The 23,347-nt window shown below is 34.8% G+C and overlaps 1 protein-coding gene across 3 annotated transcripts in view; it reads right to left on the reverse strand.

The window, feature by feature from the left end:
• ralyl (RALY RNA binding protein like) overlaps positions 1-23,347 on the reverse strand; it is a 133,519-nt gene that overhangs the window by 106,643 nt on the left and 3,529 nt on the right. The window lies entirely within an intron of this gene.

Genomic DNA, 23,347 nt, shown 5'->3' on the forward strand with positions numbered 1-23,347 from the left:
GTTTTTTATATTTAAAGAGTTTTTATATTTAAAGTGAGTTTTTTGGGCAGTGTAGAGTAGAGCTTGTTGTTTGTCATTTCTCCGATCACAGTATCATAAGTCATTATAATCCATAATTATGACCCCACTGGATGCAACGAATGCCTCGTTTATAATGGGTTTTAATGTTTTTGTCTCGTGGCTCCGGCCGGACAGGGCATCACAATATGGTAAGGGGCGTAACATTTCCGTCACACGCTTGAGGTATTCGGCCAATCATAACGCATTGGATAGCTGGCCAATCACAGCACACCTCGCTTTTCAGACCGATGAGCTTTGTAAAAATCGATGCGTTTCAGAAAGGCGGGGCATACAGGAGAAACAATAATGTACAGTATGTGGAAAATAATGTGTTTTTTTAACCTTAAACTGCATAAACACATTTCATTACACCAAATACACAAAATAATGTTCTTTTTAGCAACATCATATGACCCCTTTTAACCTAACTGATAGTCTTACCAGAAGTAAATATGAGAATTTGTTGAAGAAATAATGCCATTTTAGCTTGCTTATACAAGTCTTTGAGCTCTTCTACAAGAGCAGTGCTGTATCAGGTGTACAGCCCTACATCCGACTACTACATCCGGCCCTATGCAGCTTGTGTATTTTGCGTATAGGGAGGATCGGCTCTGACTACATCAGCTGATTATGTGATGCAAACATCAAAATGTATTAGGATACATTTACACAATAACAATTGCTCTTTGCATTTTGGAAACGTTTCACAAGATGTTACAGAAGAAAAGATGTCAAAACGGTTGCTGCTCTCACGGATCCGTGAAAACGACTGAAAACGCTCTATTACAGTATGAATTCCAGGCCAGTAATACTGAACACATGATACCTATGCGCAATTGCGCATGACATCACTGTTTTCAACAATTTGCATTTTCATAGTTTACACTGAGACAATAATGCTAGAATTTTCAAAAACTTGCACTCTAAAAACCTGCTTTCAAAAGTTAGCATTTTCAGCCCTCCAAAAATGCTGTTTTCATTTAAATGAACACCCAAAACATAAAGAAAGTTGTCCATTTTGGTGTTGTGTTAATGTACCCTTAGTTTTTGAGTTCATAACATAGTATTGCGCAAATGCAAGTCCTAATTACTAATTGATAATCTGCACCTGTAATCATAATTTATGTGAAAAGGAATAAAAGTTGTTGGTGTTCTGTTGCCTCTAGCATTACTGTATAGGTATGTTTTTGTTGTTTTGCAAAACGTAGAAGCATATTTTTTAATTAGATTCTGTTGATTTTCACAGTATTTTTTGTAAATACTTGGTTTACAGTGTACATTAATGCTCATGTTAATTCTGGAATCTTGAATCTTTCTAAACAGATTCAATGTATGACTAAACATCTACGTATGTAAACCCAGTCAATGAAACAAGAATATTAGAGGCAAATGGAGACATATGTGCAGCACCAAACTAAAAAAAAAAAACAGAATGGATGCTGGAGGGGGAGAGAAACACATGGCGAATTAACCCAGCAGCCTATGCCTGCCTCACGCCCCTGACCTGTATATCTCTTACCGTCAGCCAAAGAGCCAATGAGGAACATCTGTTAGACTGTCAATCTCCCGTACCACCCACCCCCACACACACAGCACAATCTCATCACAGGCAGCAACCTTCTTCTTCCTGCCACTGGAAAGGTTGCCATGCTCACATGGTTAGCCAAGCTGCTGACATTTGTTAGTCTGTTTATGTGGAAATAGATAGTGTTATTACAACGAGGTGTGCTGCTCTCAGCCCATCTGCACCGGCACAGCTGCTGAGCCTCACAGAAAAACAAAAAAGTGAAAGGAGAGGAAAGAAATAAATGTCACAAGATAAAAAGCCAGTTGGCATTGAAGGCCTTGCACTCCTGCCTGGGAGAGGATTTAGGAAACAAAGCCAGACGACCACAAAGAAAAAAATGTGCGCGTGTAAAATTCCCTGCTTTGTGTTTGTGGCTTGCCGCTGCATTCATATTTTTTTCCATGCACTCATTCTGTCGTCTCTGCATATGTGGCACCTGAACCTCTAAATTGGCCTGCCGAGGAAACATCTCCACACATAGCAACGACTGATCGACAGAATAGAAGCCAGCCATGGAGCTTGGCATTTCCGTCAACAAACTGAGCTAAAAAATACAAACAGTCCCTTTGGGAGCTGCCATTCATTTCCCCCGGTGAAGACGTTTTGTGGTGTGCCGCGCGTTCAGCTTATCACCCGCTCAGCCTGACTCTTATCGAAATCAGTTCCTGCAGACACATGGACAGAAAAGAGGGAAGTGACCACACAGAATTCAAACGCTATAATTTTCTCCTTATAACATCCAACCCTTCCAGACCATCTTGTATATGACGCCTTATCAAAAAGCCTTTCTGACACAGATAATCAGGGATAAACGATCATAACTAATCATTACTCCAATCAATGCCAATAATATACTAAATAAGGCTACTGTATATTGGCCTTCAACAAATATTTGGACACCAGTCACACTTTGTTATTACAATACAAACAAGTATTCTCAGAACTAACTTCACATTTGACCTCCAGAAAGTGTGTTTCGACCTCCAGTTTCTATAGTATAATCTAATTGTTTTATCAGTTTTACTAATTATTTTATTCAAATACTCTTTTGGGCCACTGTATACTTTCTGAGCATTACATTAAACAAACATAGTACTGTCTATTTGCCTTGTAATGCCTAAAATAATTATAAACATATATCCTTTGACAATATTTGAAATATCTACAGGCATTGGTAAAATGGCTACTATAATATGCAATAATTGGGGTCAGTTAAAGAAATTAATACTTGTATTCAACAAAAATGCATTAAATTGATTAAAAGTGAGAGTAAAGACATTTATAATGTCTTAAAATTATTATTATATAATGTCTTAAAATTAATAATTAGCTAATTATTCTTGAGCACCAAATCAGCATATTTGAATGAATGATTTCTGAAGGCTCATTTAACACTGATGATTGAAATAAAATTACATTTTAAAATATATTGAAATAGAAAATAGTTATTATGTATGTAATATTTCACAATATTAAAATAAACAGAGCCTTAAGAGCATAAGAGACTTTTTTTTAAAACAATAATAATAAAAAATAAAATAAAAATCTTACTTAAAAAAAAAAGATAGATTTTGAGGGTTAAAACTATATAGATCAAAAAAAAATTTTTTTTAAGATTTCTAATTATATGCACAGAATTGAACACCAAAAAAGTTCTTTCCCCCAAAAGAATCATCCAAGTGTCCAAAAAGACTAGATTTTGATACCTTGATACCTTCACATTTACACTAGCACAGCGAGACTCGGTCTGTAAATCTCCACAAGTCCTGCACAAGTGCATTATCATAAAAAATTAAATAATAAAATTAACTACAGAGGTTAAAGATGTCATAACCAACAGCATGAAAGAGAGGAAGAGGATGAGCGGGGTTTCTGTGAAGAAGATCTGAAGCCAGCAAACCCAGGTCTTCAAATAAATAGGGCTCCTGCTGTGACTCCTGTACGTACACAGATGTGAATATTACAAACGTCAAACCAAGTCATGGTTTTCTTTTGCTTTTGCTTATCATTCTCCGCATTTGTGCTCTCAAAAACATGAAGCATATACTAAAGAAAAGAAAGAGAGCTTTCGGTTAGAGAGGGAGCGATCCAGAGATCAAAAACCCAACACAGGATGTTTATTTCTGAGACGGGTCTGTGGCTCAGTGCAGACATGGTAAAAGCACGCTGAGACGTGCACTAGTCACAAGCTGTTTGCACTATTCAAGAGCATTCAAAGAAACCAAAGTAGTGCAAAGCACTCTGGGAAGCAGATTTGCCTCAATTTTTAATTCCATCCATCTCAGAGCATTTCAAATCTTTTTTTTTGTGGAACATTTTGTGGAGTGCACGAATGTTGTCTGCGTAATACCAGAATTGCACTTTCGGGTCATGACCTTCTGTAGCAAAACGCTGAGACGTGCACTAGTCACAAGCTGTTTGCACTATTCAAGAGCATTCAAAGAAACCAAAGTAGTGCAAAGCACTCTGGGAAGCAGATTTGCCTCAGTTTTTAATTCCATCCATCTCAGAGCATTTCAGATCTGTTTTTTTGTGGAACATTTTGTGGAGTGCACGAATGTTGTCTGCGTAATACCAGAATTGCACTTTCGGGTCATGACCTTCTGTAGCAAACTGGGCCGACTGGACCATTTATCCATGCACTCCAAATTACAACCCATACAATCACACGTGCATGTACTGTATACTCATACACTCACATGCAAAAACATGTACGTCTGTCCTACAACAGCTTCTGATTTTAAAACGATGCATTTAAATGATAAACAAGTCTGAATGACTAGTCCATTTGAAAGAGATACTCCACCCAAAAATAAAAAGATGTTATTTTGTCAATAGAAGTCAATGTGCTCCAATATTGTTAGTTTCCCAGAATTTCTTATTTTGTGTTCAGCATTGGAAAGAAAGTCATACAGGTGTAAAAATGACATGAGAGTGAGTAAATGATGACAGAACTTTCATTTTTGAGGGGAGTAATCCCTCAATAATGGTTACGCATTATGTCCACCAGAGAACCAATCAGACACATGTTCATGCTTTTCAAAAATAACTAGACTATGTATATTAAAATGACCTGAGCTAACCGATTATCCTGTTAAAACAAGTATCCTATAGTTAGAAAGCTATGAGAATTCTGATGGGAATGCTAGGTAATGTAAACCTTAAAAGTATACTAAAACCCTCTTAACGTCACAATAAACGGAATGAGTGACATCTTATCAAGTGAAATGGATCAAAAAAGAAAAAAAATGTAGGATAGGGACTTGGCTCTATCCATCAATTGTTGGAAAATCGAGAAGCACTGGAAGATCAAGACATTTTGATTATAAATAATAAGATAAAAAAGGTTTAAAAAATTTAATCTGCATGGATGAACTCTTCACAAAAATAACAATAAAATGCATTTTGAAAATAGATAGATCTGGAAAAAAATTGCTCCTTTTAAAAGCACTATTGTTAAAAAAGCTGGGGGGGGGGAAGCTTAGAAAATCGAAACAATTAAGGCAGTAAAAATCTAAACAATTAAGACAGTAATATATATTTATGTTATTTAATTAATATAATGATTGATAATTGTTTAAATTACTATAATAATTGATGCTTCACTCGTTTTATAAGGGCTGAAATGTGAAGTTTATCATTTTATAAAACTTTTTATTTTTGTAGAAACTTTTATCTGAACTGTAAATCATGCTTTTTACAGTCATTTTACAGTTTAATGTTACCATACACATTGCCCTACCCTGCTCATTTTATTTGTGCAGGTCTTAAAAAAGGTCTGAAAGTGTCTTAACTTTAAGCTTAAAAATCTGGCAGACCCTGAATAACATTTTACACATTAGCAAAAAAATACTACTAATAATAATAGTATCATAAACTTAGCTTCTTTAACGTAAATCATGTTTTAAAAGGGCTGGTCCAGTTAATGTAAATGCATATAAACCAATGCACATAAAATACAATTATCTCTCCTATACTGTCCCCGGTGTGACCCTGATTCCCAGAATTGAGCTGCCCTTGAGTCAGGCACTTAACCTCTAGTTGCTCCGCGAGGACTGTTCCAGCAATCAGCGTAGTGTAAAAGCATCGACACTTTCACATACGTGTAGACACGGATGAACTCACCCAAACACACCGCTGGTAATAGCGTAATGTGAAAGCCACAGAGGCGCAACGGGAAACGGCAAGAACTTCCAGGAAAAATGGAATGTAATGATGAACTCCACCTGAAAGAACCTGAGAGCTGTCAATCAGCAGTCCCAGGGTATTGTGTGGGATTCTGACAGAAGCAAAGCCTGTGCTTAGCGGCCTGCAAACAGCCTGAAATGAGATCTCAGCCAATCTGATTGAATTATTCTGGTCTCATTCAGTCGGGCCGGTGCTTTGGGCTCCAATACATCCCCATGATAAGAGGAGAGAAGAGAATTTACCTCCAAGAGTGCAAGACGGATGGAGAAAGAAAGAAAGAAAGAAAGAAAGAGTCCTATATCTACACTACTACCAGTAATTTTTTTAAAAGAAATTCATACTTTTTTTCAGCAAAAATGAATTAAATTGATCAAAAATGACAGCAAATACATATATAATTTTAAAAAAGCTTTCCATTTCAAATAAATGCTCTTTTGAACTTTCTATTCATCTAAGAAACCTGAAAAAAAATGTTTCACAGTTTACACAAAAACTATTATATATCACAAAAATATTCTATTATATATTACAAAAATATGAACATTGATAATAATAATAATAAATGTTTTTGTGGCATCAGATCAGCATAATAGAATGATTTCTGAAGGATCATGGGTGCTGCAAATTCAGCTTTGTATCACAGGAATAAATTATATGTTACAATATATTCAAATAGAAAATAGTTATTTAAAATAGTAAAAACATTTCACAATATTACACTGTAATATTGTGACTGTAAGTGATCATTAGGTCTGGTACACTGTGACTGTACTATGTACACATGACTCTCACGTACTGAGAAACTTCCTGTCTTTAGTGAAAATAAACTGAGGAAATGAAGGCTGAAGCAACTGCCAGCAGCCGGAGACAACAATCTTCCCCAGCAAATCAATTCACACATTAGTTTGCTTAAGGCATTCAATATAATCTCACACACTCAATTTAATCTTCATCAAATGGAGAAGTGATACACTGGATGCAGAAATGAAAACAAGTGAATTAATTCAGAGCGATGAAAATGCACAAACAAACGCATTCTGTGCCACAAATACACAGTCAGCGACATTAAAGGTGATGTGAGTATTAAATATGCTTTTTAAATGGAAAAAGCTTCATCGCGGCAGATGCTTATCAGTAAATAATATCCAAATGATGGGAGAACTTGGATTAGGTCCACTGTGGGTCTTAGCACTCAAGCTAAGTAGAAACCGGACAGATGGCATTAAAGAGATGAGAGTAATGCAGAAGTAGTGCATTTCCTGTTCACCTACTCAGGAAACAGCCTGATTGGTCCATTCTGTTCAGCACAAAGAGTGTTTTATCATGCATAGTCGTCTTTTGTTTGTGTGTGTGTGTGTGTGTGTGTGTGTGTGTGTGTGTTTTGAGTGTTTGCTGTAATTTATTCTTGTTAGCCACAATCCTAACTACCACAAAAAACTTTTCTAAAATGCAGAAAAATACAAAATGACTCTCACAATACATGTAACTTCAGTAGGGCAGGATTTGATTTTAGCCATCAGGATAATTTTCTGAAATGTGCTGAAATACACTACAATTCAAAAGTTTGGGGTTGGTGCAATTTTTCTGATTTTTTTTTTTTAAAGTCTCTCATGCTCACACCAAGACTGCATTTATTTGAGTAAAAAATACAGTTAAAACAGTAATATTGTGAAATATTATTGCAACTTGAAATAACTGTTTTCTCTTTTTTATATACAGTGGTGTGAAAAAGTGTTGGCCCCCTTCCTGATTTCTTATTTTTTTGCATGTTTGTCACACTTTAAAGTGGACCAAAATTCCTCCACAGCGCTGTAACAGACTCATTGCAAGTTGTCGCAAACGCTTGATTGCAATTGTTGCTGTTAAGGGTGGCCCAACCAGTTATTAGGTTTAGGGGGCAAACACTTTTTCACACAGGGCCATGTAGTTTTGGATTTTGTTTTCCCTTAATAATAAAAACCTTCATTTAAAAACTGCATGTTGTGTTTACTTGTGTTATCTTTGACTAATATTTAAATTTGTTTGATGATCTGAAACATTAAAGTGTGACAAACATGCAAAAAAATAAGAAATCAGGAAGGGGGCCAACACTTTTACACACCACTGTATATATATATATATAGAGAGAGATTTGTAATTTATACTATTTATTTTATGATAAAGCTGAGTTGTTTAACAGCCATTACTCCAGTCATCAGTGTCACATGATCATTCAGAAAACAGATTAATATTTTGTGGAAATAGTGATAGTTTTGTTCCCCAGGAATCTTTGATGAATAGAAAATAAATAAACTGCACTTTTTTGAAATATAAATATTTTGTAACATTTTAAATGACTTAATTGTCACTTTTGATCATTTTATTGCATCCTTGCTCAGTAAATGGATTAATTTATTAATGGATTCAAGTTATGAAAATTTAAATAATATTTAGTTAATACTATTTTCTGTCATAAAAAGAAAAAAAATACTAAAATTGTATTATTTTCTTGGTTACATTAACCGAACAAATAGTTTCAGAAGAAGAAAATATTAAATTTTGATTAAGAACACGTGCAGTAAATCATGCACACTACAACCAGGGCCAATTATCATTAAAGTAAATAGATTTAATTTTCATTTCATATGTTTTTAAAGGTAGATATGAAAAAGAGTTAGAGTACTTGACGCACACAGCGACGTGTTCAGCTCATTTGAGACAGATTCTTTCAAAAGAAAGCCCATTTGCAACGACAATGGCTTCATACATTATTTATATGTATTCCTGCAGAAAGCCTAGAGCCTATCCATGGATTAATGCATATGAATCACACGTGTGTGCCAAAATCACTTTCGTACTAATTAGAGATTGAAATAGGTTTTCTGTCAGATTGTCTTAATGTGGATTGACTTTCCTAACTAAGCCTCTGACTTTCTTCGTTTGTGTATGGCTGCCTAATTGCAGTGACTCATTTCCATAAATACTTCAGAGTATTGATAGTAATTAGCTTTATCTCGTTCCTAATGAGTGTGCTTAGTTTGATCCTGGTAAGAGACATGCTGCCTGAATCAGATACAGACACATCCAGTAATGCATCCAGTCAGTGTTGGAAATCTGCTGAAACTCACGATGTAAGAGAACGCTGAAGATTATAATGAGCTCCCAAAGACCTCTGAGAAGAAGAGATGAACCTCTGACGCTCAACTGACCTTTTAATTAAGTCTCATCTCAAAACATATGCACCAAAATAATTGAAATATGGTAAAAAATCACTGTCATCCGCTAACACTTTTGTCAAGAAAAAAGAAAAAACACATTTTTAACAGCCTGGTGAAAACATATAGGGTTACACTTTGTTTCAATAGTCCATTCTATTAACTATAAGTAACTGCATCTACATGTCAAGAAACCCTCATTAATTAGCAAATAACTCATTATGGTATTAGTAAACTTTTAGGTTAGGGTTAGTAGAATAAGTTGACATATTTGCAGAGTTACTAAAGTGTTAGCAGATATTAAGCAGACAGATTTACTAATACTCTTAACGACTGGTAGTTGACATGTAGTTGTAAAGTTACTTATAGCTAGTTAATAGACTGTCTAGTGTGGACTATCAAAATAAAGTGTTACCAAATAAGACTTGAATCATTTATATTTAGTCATTTTTAACACGAAACCTAAAGATACAACACAAAAGGCATAAGGATACAGCATAACCTGACTAGACAGCTTTTATGCCGTAAATTTTGCGAACTTGCCAAACATCCCAAACTGCTGTGTGCTGTGTTAAATGTGCTCATTGCATGTGTGTACATATGGTGGTGTTTTTACCAGCTTATAAAATGTGTAAAGGAGTCAAAACAGTGCCAGGAACTCTTCTGCTGCTCTGTGTTTCACGGAAACCTGGCTGAAAGACGCCATTCCGGACAGCGCGTTGAGTCTGTCTGATTCTGATTCTGATTCATTCTGATTCAGTTGCACATATGGAGATCTGCTGTAAGGAGACGGTGCTTCCGTCACCTGTACCTAATTGTAATGGGCAATGCATCTCCTATGACAAGAAGAACCGTATGCTGAGCATGCTGTCCTGTTTAGGGTTGCATCTTGTGATACCATGTCCAGTTTTTGGTTCATTTAGGTGTCTTTGGTCTGTATCTGTGTTCATACATAAGTTGAACCAAACGAGATCCCTGAAAAGGGTTCAGATGGCAGCATTCACACTTAATCAAATGAACCACACTAACAGAGCAATTGCATCAGAGCTTGTTTTAATCAAACCAAGCCTGCCAAGTGTAAACACGCCTTATAAGAGTAGAAAATTAACTTTTGATTCTTCATGCAAGTGTACTAGGGATGGTAAGATTCACAGATTCGCATCGGTGCATCGGCATAGAAGTTAACGATGAAGTGCATCGATTTAAAAAAGTGTGTACATTGGATTCAAATTGGCATTTGTATCACAATGCATAATTTCTAATATATTTGAATCGGTAAAAAAACTATTTATTTATATATAATTATAAGTAGATGTATCTTTAATGTATCGTATCGTTGGCTATGCATCGATATATGCATATCGCATCGGCCTCAGTTATGGAGATGCAGGTCTTACAAACAGATCATTTTACCTGCCTAATGAAACAAATGTACATGGTTCTCAATAAGTCCAGGAAAGTCTACTCAAAACAGAAATCAAAAACCATTATGGTTCTACATAATGTGATCGATTTCTGAGTCCACCAGAATATTCAACAAGGAAAACCTTTGACTGGGCTCTTGCAGTGGTTGCTTCCGGAAAAACTGCTGGCATACTCATTTTAGGAGGTTTCCTGATGAAGACTGAAGGTCAAATTCACCTTTAAGAGCATCTCAATGATAATGCATTTTTATATCTATCATTATATGCTATCAGATTAACATTAACTCTCATTAACTACTGCAGGATCTTGGAAAGGAGGCATTAGGATTCATAAAATCGTTTAATTATGATTAGACAAACATTTTTTCTTTGGAATTACATGCACTGATGACTTCAGCCTGCAATGTATATTAAGAAAGTAATAAATCGGGTCCAGTTTTATTTCATGTTGACTTTGAAGGCAAAACTCAGGCCAGCAAGCGGTCTGCGCAACTGTGGAAGAAAATTGTGGCCCAACAGGGACCGTATTTAAAAAACATGAAAAAATGTGTGACTAAATAACTGGCCGAGTCCAAATAAGCGTCAGGAATCATGATTCAATTAGACATTTACTCCCGCTACTGGACTGCTGAGTTTAACATTGAAATCTGGCAGCACCTGAAGTGTATTCAAATTAACAGGAAAAAAATATTAACAGGTCAATGACAAATAATAATATCGGAGATGATGAAAAAGAAAAATCTTTAAAAATATGCAGTTTAAAAAGCATTTGCCATATATCATTTTAAATCATATATTTATATGCAAAATTTTGGACCCCACTACACGCTGATAGTCAAATGGCTGGCTATGCATGACTAGCCTTCACATAATAAACCAAAACACAAGGGCCAGATGGATGAACACATTTATAAACACACTCTGACAAACACATCTACAAACGTGCGGCGACATTTAAGCGATAATGTCATAAAGTTTCCCGTGAAGCTGTAATCACTTTACCCTTTAATGATCTGTTTTTGATTTAAAATGATGAGCTCACAGAGTTTCTATGGAACTGGACCATACAAATAATCTCGTAAAACAGATGCAAATCGAGTTGATGGGTGGCTGTTACACTTTATAGCTGGAAAATATTCATTAGAGAGAAAGGAGGAAACAGCAGTGAAAGAGAAAAGGACACATGACTGAACACAGTTACATTTCACAGAGCCGAACCTCATTTCACAACATCAACGTCAACATGGGAAGAGAAAAATCAATAAGCAGGAGCGAGATGAGAGTCTCCACTGTCATCACAAAGACAGAGACAGATGCTGATCTACGAACAAACCCTGCACGCGCACGCCAGCAACACGCCTGCCATTTACGGATAGAAAAGGACAGATAGAAAGGTTAGTTAAACTGCAGTTTTTATCAGATCAATGCCATTTCCATTCAGACATTTAGAAAGATGATCTGAAATGCTATTGCCAGGTCTGTCATGCCTGAGCATTATCTTTTGTGTGAAATGAGCATACATGTGCATGCATACTATCTAATATAACACACAGAATCTGACATGCATAAAAATTGCATTGGATCCTTCCAGACTTTCTCCTGAAATTCTCAGTATCCGGTGTTAAAAATTAACATACTGCCCTATGCTTTTCAGCCTAGTTCTCTGTCTTTCTGTTGCTCTCTATAGTATCTCCCAGCTTCCAATTCAATAGAGCTCAACATGGTCACCCATTTTTTCTAGCAGCCTTAGTCGTGGAAGTATTTTTCCCCACTCATTTTTCAATGGGGTTTTCAAACAACTCCTCAATAAAGAGTTCTAAGCCAGTATTTCCCAATTGGTTTTACCCTCACAGCACCATAAGTAAGTCTTAAAAACCCTTTAATTGGCATCAAACCAGAAATGGATTCAGCCTGTATTATACTAGATACTAGATATTATTTTCATTAATCAAGAAAAAGGAATACAGAAAACAGAAATGGGTTTAAAGACATACTCCACACCAAAATGAAAATTATTTCATCATGTATTCACCCTCATGCCGTCTGCACTCTTCACAACATTCTGCCTTTTACATCAAACTTAAACTCTTGAAACAGCTATCCAGAAGCAATGGTTTATGGTTAAAAACAAAGTTTAAAACATAAGTATTTACTATATAGTATACACACCTATTATTTTGATTGAGAAGACACTGATTCACTGGGGTCATATGGATTACCGCCATCTTCACTTGTGTGGTTTTTTAAATGTCTTAGGAGGTCCCATACACTTGCACACATTATGGACTCTCCAAGATTATTTTTCTGAATAAAACTAATCTAAGGAAAGTCTTATACACCTGGGTTGGCATCAGGGTGAGTAAATGATGAGAGAATTTGCAGTTTTGGGTGAAGTATCTTTTTCACAAAAGAAAACAAAAAAACAACAAAAAACTTTCCATCATATACATCCAGCTGGGAATCGCTTTTCTAAGCAATTAACCAAGCCAACCAGCTTCAAAATGAATCACAACAATACAAAACTTGTTTGAAGTTCTTTTTTGAGGAAATAAACTATTGGAAACAATGGTGTAGTACGTAGTATAAACTACTGACTTGAAGTTACTGATCTTACAATTAAAAACATGTAATTACATCTAGTTAATTTGTCTTTTGAAAGCTTATAAACATACCAGATTGCGTCAATCGTAGTGCTTCGTGGGAACATGTAGTCGCTGCCAAGATATTTTGGCGCGTTTTTCCAGTATCGGTGACTTGTATCGGCCATATGATTGAATCTCGCAGGATTATGGGTAGCGTAGTTCTTTCTAGCAAATTTGGTACACTGAAATCAGGCCTCGTCTTTCTGGAATATTCTATTCCGATCGGTCAATCGCGACATCCAGCGATAGGATATTTTGACCGTGTATATTCCGCTCATTCGCAAGTAGTCTCTCGTATCATGCCGCGGATTCGCGCGATTCATACAATCGCAACTGGCACCATCTTGTCTCAGTTATCAATTGAGGTGGAAATTATCTCGGAGTACTCCATACAGTGTTGCAATGTTCGTCTTGTTACTCAAGCCGATTGTTCTGTGCAATGATATGGACTATTTTTGTGGAAGCTTTTAAGATAACACACACGGCTGAGACACAGGTAAGATTAATAATTTATTATCAAACAAATACATAATTCCCACTTGTTTATTTGTGAGTAGCAAAGGGATACTTAATCTTGAAGCTTATGGTTGGTATTAATGTTTATACGTTATTAATAAAATCTCTTTCTCAAAAGAGAAAATGAATGGGATTTTTTACTTTCAGCTGAATAGCTGAGTGGCATGAACTCATACACACCTCCACTTTCAAATATCAACTATTATTCAAGCATGACAAAACCTGCACTGCATTAACCTGTATATGAGTCATACTGAATGAAGTATCAAGTACTTGTAGAAGTATTTCTCTTTAATAAAGTGAAAGGACATGTCATACACAAGACATTGAGTTTTCTTGTGAAAAGGTGTTTTGTAACAAACTTTGTGCTCACAAACATGTGGCCATGAATGTACATTGAAAAACATTTCTGATTGACAGAGAAACTTTCAACAGCCCTTGACTATCCTGACATCAATGTCTCTGAATGCAATACTTTAATCGAATGATGTAAACTCACGCTCCTTGACACAGCATGAAGCTGCTATTGCAGATTCTGCCCATGATTTCTGGCTGTTATTGATTCAGGTAATACTGCGTTCAAAACAGTTTTCATAGCAGCCCAGGGACACCTTTTATTGCTCAGAGGTTGCTCTTTCATGGCTCAGGTGATTTTTTCAAGTTAGTTTCAGATGGTTCTCTTAAAATTCCTTAGGAGAAATAAGAAGAGACACAAATGAGATAAGTGTTCAGATTCGGTGATACATCAGAGATGTAAAATGAATGCGGAATGCATCTCAAATGATCTGCTTTTGGGAGAATTTGATGAGAAATGTGTTCACATTCATTTGATTGCACACTTTGCTATCTTGGCATATGAGCAGAGTTTGAGAACTTGAGTGAAGAGGTGTATGAGATTTATAGGGTCTTTAATACCAAAGAAACAGGAGACTAAATCAAAAGTCTCTATTTAATTTCATTGCATTCTAATAGAAACAATAGAAATATTAAAGACATCTCACTTTTGAGATCACAAGGTTTAAAAAAAAAAAACTATGAAAAACTAATTTAAAGAGAACACGGGATATGATTCTGTTATACTGTAGTTATTGCTTAATTGTAATTACACCATATGTTCATTTATGATTTAATACTTAATTGAAAAATGGTGAAGGATGTACTAGTTGCTAGTAAATTTCACAAAAAAACGGCAAGTAACATTTAATTAAACATTTCTTTTTAAACAGCAAAACTGAAATATAATTTTCTTGTAAAAAGTACTCCAATAAACGGTTTTATAACTTAATTTTATTTATTCATTTTCTACAGAGTTGTGTTCTTAACAAACAACAGAAGTTATTTATCACTTATTATGGAGAACTAATTCATTTACACTTACACTTAATGTGTGCTAAATATAAAATAGTAAAAATATTTATAATTTCTTGGATCAATTTATCTCAAAATCTCTAAGTTGCATTCAGTTACCATGGCAAAGGTTCACAGATGCTGGCTGTAAAAATATGCTATTATTGCTACTTTCTATTTATGTGCATACAGTTTCCTTGAACAATCACCTTAATGGTTTCTTCTCATTTCATGTGGTTTCAAAACCAAAATTTCATCTCGACCTTTGTTAGTAAACCTTTTTTCATACTGTCAGGATAGTTTAACATCTGCGTTGACCTAGAACCTTTTTTTAACAGCAAAGCAGCGGGTTCAGATTTCAAGGTGAGACGTCTCATCAGCTCACATCATTCATCAGACGCTCCCGTCTGCTTTCAGCGGACCCTCACGCTTCACTTCAAACCATCACATCCTCAAGCAAACCCCGGGAAATCTTGTACGAGCACTGCGTTCGCTCTCTGAACACCGCAAAGCCACACACATGCAAATCAATTTTTCATCCCTCTATCCTGGTCTCTCCTCATGTGAAAGGAAGAGGAAATTGAGGTTACGCTCCATCAGAAACTGATCGGCCTCGGATGCTCCCATTGTGGCTGGTAGAGTAGAGGAAGCAGAACGGGAGTAAGATTGTCGGCTGCGGAGCGTGTTGGGGTCTGTCACCTATAGAGTCTAAGCGGAGTTGATGCAACCCTGGAGAAACTAGAGTGACCTGTGGAGAGTGATCCCTTCTCGAGAAATCCAGTCTAATGACACTGAGCTTGACAATAAGATGATGTGACTCATAAAATGGAATGACACAGATACACTAACCGTGCTGGCTATCAATCCGGCCTCATGTTTGTCAAGAGGTGGGCGGCTCTTGCAGGAAATGATACCGCCGAACAGTTAACGTGGGCCACTGAACCTGAATTGCCTGCCTATGAAATCAACCTATTTTTTTGAAATAGGCCTACTTAAACACATTAAGAATAATAATGTATTAAATAATATGTAGTATTTTAATATTTTGTTAATAAAATATTTTAAATATTTCTCTTTTTGGTGCACTTTACATTGTTTTAGTATTATAGCATTGCAATATATAATCATTTATTTATTCTCTTCTGTTGGTGTATATCATTAGATTAAAATTTTGTTGATTTGAAGTGCATGACAAACATAGTTACATTACATTTTGTTTGAGAAAATTAAAACACTGTTAATATTATTTCAAATGATGACTTTCTTTCATTACAATTTAGCACATTTTTTCTAACAAATTTGAATTACATTATTAAAGGAAAAATTGTATGTAATAGTATAATTAACAATGATATATTCTAAAAATAAATGTAAAATTAAATTAAATTAAACAATTAAAATAATTAGATGTCATGGTAATATTCATTGTGCTGTAATTTATGCTGGCTTAAAAATAAATCATGGTATTGCAATAATTTTAGTATTATGAATAATTTAAAGAAAAAAATAATCATAGTATTACAGTAATTTCACTATTATATTAAAATACTATAATGAATTAAACATGGTATTAAAATAATTTAAATTTAAAAAATAATTGTATTATGATAATTTCACTAATTATTTACTGTAATACAGTAAGAACATCTCTATATTAAAGTAATGAGAATCACCCTTAAACACATATCCAGATGCATTTTGTTAATGAGAATATGCAGGGGGAATGTGCTTAATCATCTTAATAACAATATCACAATATAAACAAATCAAAATGGTCCTAAAATAGGCTTCAAAGCAAAAACATCTCTTTCTTTCGATTTTATAGTGAATCGTGACCAGCGTGTCTTCATGAGATTTACCCAGTTAGCATTTGATATCTCTGGCCTGAGCATACAGTTCCAGTAGGTCCAGGTGAAGTCCAGCTGATCTCGGCCTGGCCCAGCTGCTGCTGCTGTGAACCAGATGGAGTAGTAGTTGTGTATTCATCACTCATGGACATTTGGATGTGGTGTTACCCACTCTACCAGCATCTGTACCCCACAACCACCTGCTCACCAGTTTGGACCTGCGCAGGGTTTCATTTTGTTTGGCCATGAGTGTGATGAGGCAATACAATAAGCACTTCTGATGTTAACGGTCACCATTTATTAAGGCCTAAAAAGGATCACAGCCTGTTATTTTGACTCTTTTAAGCAAGCAAATCTCTTTATCTTCCATCTTCCAAAGACTGACTACAGTGCAAGCAAAGACAGTAACATGCGAGCACAGGCTGTGAAGAAGCACTGAACCTACTGAATGATTATGTAACCTACAGAAAGAAACAAAATGAATGTAAACAAACCTTTCACTGGGATGAATCTAAAAAACAACCACTATATTGCAATGAAGAAATTGTTAGCCACAAGCTAGCAATTGTTCTAGCATCAGTGTATTCCAGTGGGCAGGTCTGGATCTGTTGCCTGGAATAACTCTGAGAAATGATTGATTCTCATCTCTCTCTAATATGTCTTGAAGAGCCATAGGAGCGAGTGGGAGGAGCCAAACTCTGCTCTAGTAATAAATGAGGGAGGATGATTACAGCCTTTACAGTTACAACACACACCGCAAGACTGAAACAGAGAGACAAAACTCCAGTGCAACAGAGAAGGTCAAGAAAAAGTGAAGGGAACAAAGGTAGCTAGAATATATGTGATGTACGCCTGCATTCTCTTTCAGTCATAACAACAACTCCCACCTTTATAGAAAGGCTTTTCTTTCAGTTCCTCTAAAAAACTCTCACAAACACACTCAGACTCAGCAATGAGTAAGGATAGACGCCTCACAGGGAAAAGGGTTTTGCTCAGCCGCTTTCAATACTGCATATAGCTTTTTGGACGTACTTTGTAAAAATAAATAGAATATTATAGATAGATAGATAGATAGATAATCAAAGTATTTAATCAGCATATTGATTTCTGAGAAGACTGGAGTAATGATGCTGAAAATTCAGCTTTGCATCATTGGAATAAATTACATTTTAAAATATATTCAAATAGAAAAGTTATTTTAAATTATAATAATATTTCAAATTTTTACTGTATTTTTGATCGAATAAATGCAGCCTTGTTGAGCATTAGACACTTCTTTTAAAAATATAAAAAATCGTATTGACCCCAAATTTTTGAACAGTAGTGTACATACGCAATACTATTAACTACAAAATTAGCTATACACAATATTACTAACTATTTTATATATATATAATGCTATATATTAAAAAAATATTTAAATATATATTTCTAATATCCATATCGACATTAAATCAGCCATCTCCTGCCCTTCCCATGGCACTGGCATCAATATTGGTTGACTACTAGTTTGAACCAAGATCTCAAACAAAGTATGAGAGTAAAAGTGTAGTAGCGCAACAGTGCAAGAGTGTGACAGGCCAACTGTTTATCAGTACAAGGGTATGACAGTATGCGAGAGCAGCTTTGTCACAGTATAACTCTAATAGTTTAGGAGCCGTCTTAAAGTCGACAGCTCTTGTAGCTGATGGAGCGCAGCTCTCTCTGATGTTGACAAGCCGAGAGATCTGCACTTAATAGAGTTCTGAAAGGTGCTGGTCTGCCCTTAATAAATAACACACCGCTATATAAGATGACTGTGATTGTGTACGTGCAAAAAAGGAGGTGTACAAAGCACGGGGAGCAAGACAAACAAACCCTCGCCTCACTGTAATGCTGGGGTTTCAATCATATGCATTAATGAAGATTTTATGCAGGGCTGGTATGATAAACAGAGAGGGATAAATATATTGGGAAAGCTTGTGCATCCCAAGCGAGACAAATAGTGGGGTAAAACGACATCAGTGGGATGCGGGACACGGTGCCGCTGAAATAGGCTGTGAAATTGATTCCATGAAGTGAATCATGATTTAATCTGCCACAGACAACGAGGTATAAATATTTCCCAGTAAGGAATAAACGTTAACGCTTATGGCATGTAACATTCACGCATTCTCAAGGCTGCACTTGTACATGCGGGCACAAATGTTTAGCACTTACTGCTGGAATTTACTCTTGAAATATTCTTATTGCTTTAAAGTACTTTTTTTCACAAAAAGCTTAACACATAAAGAATGAATAGCACTTTAGACAAAACAGTTTAAAATGACACATACTGACTTGAGATGATAACTCCAACCAAAACAGTGGCATATATAGCCTAATATGGCCTAATTTTTCTTTTGTTAACCTAATGTAGCCTAATATATGTATAACGCCACATGGAGGCTAAACTGAAGACATAAACAAATCATTGATTCAGAATTTTGAATTAAGTCACTGAAACAAACAGTTTGAACAGATGCACAGAAATGAATGAAATTTTCCAACTCAATTTACTTGAAATCTACAGATGCTATAAAAAGACTTAACATCCTCATAATAAACATAATAATGATATGCTTTTTAGAAAACTATATATTCATGTTGCTGAATCACTGATATTATTATATTATATTATATTATATTATATTATATCATAACTATTTGGTAAAAAAATAACTTGTGAATAGGTTTAATCTCTGACATCCAATTACAAAAACTTCCTCTTTACTGTAATGCTGCATCCTCACCAGTAAGTGTCAGGATAAAGTCCAAGACGGCTGTTGTATCAGCCAGAAAGTTACTTAACGCACCTTTAAATTTCATTTAGTTTTTGCTCTTAATTGCTGACTTCTTCCTAGCCCATGTGTGTATGTTTGGTTATTAAAAATGTTCCCTAGTTGGAACTAAGTGAGAAACAATCCCAGCTGGACCGACTTGTCAGAGTAAAAAGTAAATATAAATAATAATAAAATACTGTATAACAAATAAAATTATATATTACCTGCTACATAGAATATTTATATTTGTACATTAAAAAATATCAAGGCATGTTTTCTACAGCATTTTTCACTAGAAGAATTCATTTCCATTCATAAATTTGTATTTTACATGAATTACAACACACCAGCATAACAATACACAATAATAAACAGCAGAATTATTTATTTACCAACATGTATAACGCCACATGGAGGCTAAACTGAAGACATAAACAAATCATTGATTCAGAATTTTGAATTAAGTCACTGAAACAAACAGTTTGAACAGATGCACAGAAATGAATGAAATTTTCCAACTCAATTTACTTGAAATCTACAGATGCTATAAAAAGACTTAACATCCTCATAATAAACATAATAATGATATGCTTTTTAGAAAACTATATATTCATGTTGCTGAATCACTGATATTATTATATTATATTATATTATATTATATTATATCATAACTATTTGGTAAAAAAATAACTTGTGAATAGGTTTAATCTCTGACATCCAATTACAAAAACTTCCTCTTTACTGTAATGCTGCATCCTCACCAGTAAGTGTCAGGATAAAGTCCAAGACGGCTGTTGTATCAGCCAGAAAGTTACTTAACGCACCTTTAAATTTCATTTAGTTTTTGCTCTTAATTGCTGACTTCTTCCTAGCCCATGTGTGTATGTTTGGTTATTAAAAATGTTCCCTAGTTGGAACTAAGTGAGAAACAATCCCAGCTGGACCGACTTGTCAGAGTAAAAAGTAAATGAGGTCTACAGAGCAAAAACTTAAATAGTAGCCAGACTTTCTGTGCCATCTCGCCGATATTAATTAGTCTTTCGAATGTCATCGTGAAATTAATGGGAGGGAAACCAGGCAATTAGTGCAAAGTCCAGTTTTAAAGTGCAAACTTGGACACACTTCCTCGTAGATGTTTGTGGAGAGCAGATGGATAATTTCCTCTCACGGTGCCCAAACAGGTCTTAAGCGAGTGCTAGGTAGACACATTCATATTAAAGACTGGACACAGAGCTGATTGGCTGAGGGAACGGAATCTTCAGCAGCGAGTAAGTGACAGGATCAAACCACAGATCAGACCACACGCTTATTACACCGATGCCCCTTAGACACACATCTCTCAGTCCAGCCCATTAACCTGCTGTCAGCCTAAACACACTGTAAAATAACTGTTTTCTGTGTTAGAATGAGATTGGAAGCCTCTGAGGCTGCGCTCTGAGTCCAGAAAAAAGACAGAAGAAAAATAATCTGATCAATTCTATGATACATTATTGCATTAATATTTAACAGTAAGTTAAATATGCTGAGTACAGTTCTAATAAAATAACTCAAAAGACTTACATCATGTTTCTTCAGAACCATCAACTTGAGTCTTAAAACGAACAAACACAGATCAGCTAGTTTTCTACTACAGTCAAACAAACAACAACAACAACAACAACAACTACATTCCTAATCTATTTTAATCTATAAAGTTTGGGGTTCGTAAAAAAAAAAATATATATATTTTTGAATGAAGTCTCTCACCAAGGCTGCATTTATTTGATATAAATACAATAAAAAGAGTAATATTGTGAAATATTTTTACAATTTAAAATATTCTATTTTCTATTTTAATATATTTAAAAAAGTAATTTATTCCTGTGATGCAAAGCTGAATTTTCACATGATCCTTCAAAAATCATTCTATGCTGATTTGCTGCTCAAGAAACATTTCTTATTATTACAACTACTATCAAAGTTGAAAACAATTTAATATTTTTGGATACTTTTTCTTCAGAATTCTGTGATAAACAATGTTCAGATGAACAGCATTTTTCTAAAAGTTTTTTTTTTTTTGTAAGTATGTGTCTTTACTGTCACTTTTAAATTTATCAATTAATGAGTGACAGAAAAGATCGATTTAAAGCATTCTTGCTGATTGAAAATATTAATTAAATAAAAAAAACACCAAAAACAAACTAGTGTATAAACTGAAACAGGATATTCAACAAGAAAAATGTTTTGGAAAATATTTATCTATGGGAATTGATTGGATTATGAAAAGTGGTTTTATAGGTGTTTGAAAGGCAGGGGTTAAAAACAACAGCCTGAAAGTCATTTGGGCAAAAAAATGATGAAGACAGATATGTATTAATATGGTAAACAGGGAGAATTTTGATTTCATGTTGTCTTGAACTGCCCCTTCTGCTTTTGAAGCAGGACGAAAATTTATATAAACCTGATTGACATTAATAATCTCTGATCTGATAATGTCAGTGAGCTCCTTCTAATGATTGGCTGAAACTCAAAATGTCACTGAGGTTAACAAAACAATTGAATTGGAAATGTTGGTGTACTGTAGCATATGTCACTGAAGAGGTTGCGCTTAAGGACTGTATTATAACTCGAATGCTTTAACATAATTGGCTCTTAAAAGCTCTGTTAGATTGCCCTTGTTCTTCAGAAATGGCATTGATTGTTCAGAATATGATTATTTAATGAAGAATCCTCCCATTTATCAAATTTACAGCTCTGAAAAGGGAAACAGATTCCTGCGAGCTTATAAAATCCCAGTGCTCATCGCCAAGGGTGAGCTGTTTATCTGCTCAGGGGTACATGAGAGGTTAGAGTCCTTCAGAGGGAGAAGCTTTTATCTAATTCTGCTTGTTATTAAGATATGACCATGCTAGGAAATAAGCTCATTGTGAACTCAAAAGCATTTATGTCCTTCATCACTGTGAGTTTTTTGTTGATTAGAATATGAGTCTAGGAAAGTCTTGTAGTCATTAGAATATCATTTAGAAATCTCACGGTTAAAATGTCTGTGTTAAATGAGGCAACACTGTCAAAGAAGACACTGACAAAGTCTTAATTGTGTGCTTGACTTTTAAAAGTGAACATAAAATCTTCTAAAATTATTATTAAAATTATTATTATTAAAATCAAAATTTACTTTCATAATATATTAATAGTCTTTTGTGCACAATTAATCAGTGCACAATATTTCAAATACCAAACAAAAAAATAAAGTTTGATGAATTGTTGTAATCTAAACTACTTTCCAATTCATCTGATGTCACGCAGGTAGAGTATAATCATTTTAACCTGTGTGGGAAAAAAAAAAAAAAAGTGAAGTTGATTAGTGGATTATGTTTTACAAGAAAATACCATATCAGTTTTTCTACTTCAAAGAGTCATGTTTAATTCAACGTGTTACTTGCCATTTCTCTCTGTTTGTGACGTTTACTAGCAATTTCTGAGTGAAATGAGTGGCATTCATGTTTCTACACCAATTTTTTAGCTAAATAGCTATTTAGGTGCTATGTTGTAGTGAATTACATTATATAAACTTTTAATAAACTTTTAACGCCATTTAAAGGTGCACACAGTAATCAAATCTCCATAGACTAAATCATATTTTAACCCCATAGTAAAAATGATTTTTTCAAAGTTATAACTATAACTTTTTTCAGTCTTTCTACTTCAAAATTTCACATTTATTTCAATGCATTGCTTGCTGTTTTTTATTTTTTTTTGTGGAATTTACCAGCAAATTCTGA

Source organism: Sinocyclocheilus rhinocerous, unplaced genomic scaffold (assembly GCF_001515625.1).
Source record: "Sinocyclocheilus rhinocerous isolate Xijiao unplaced genomic scaffold, SAMN03320098_v1.1 scaffold97, whole genome shotgun sequence".
Classification (NCBI taxonomy): domain Eukaryota; kingdom Metazoa; phylum Chordata; class Actinopteri; order Cypriniformes; family Cyprinidae; genus Sinocyclocheilus; species Sinocyclocheilus rhinocerous.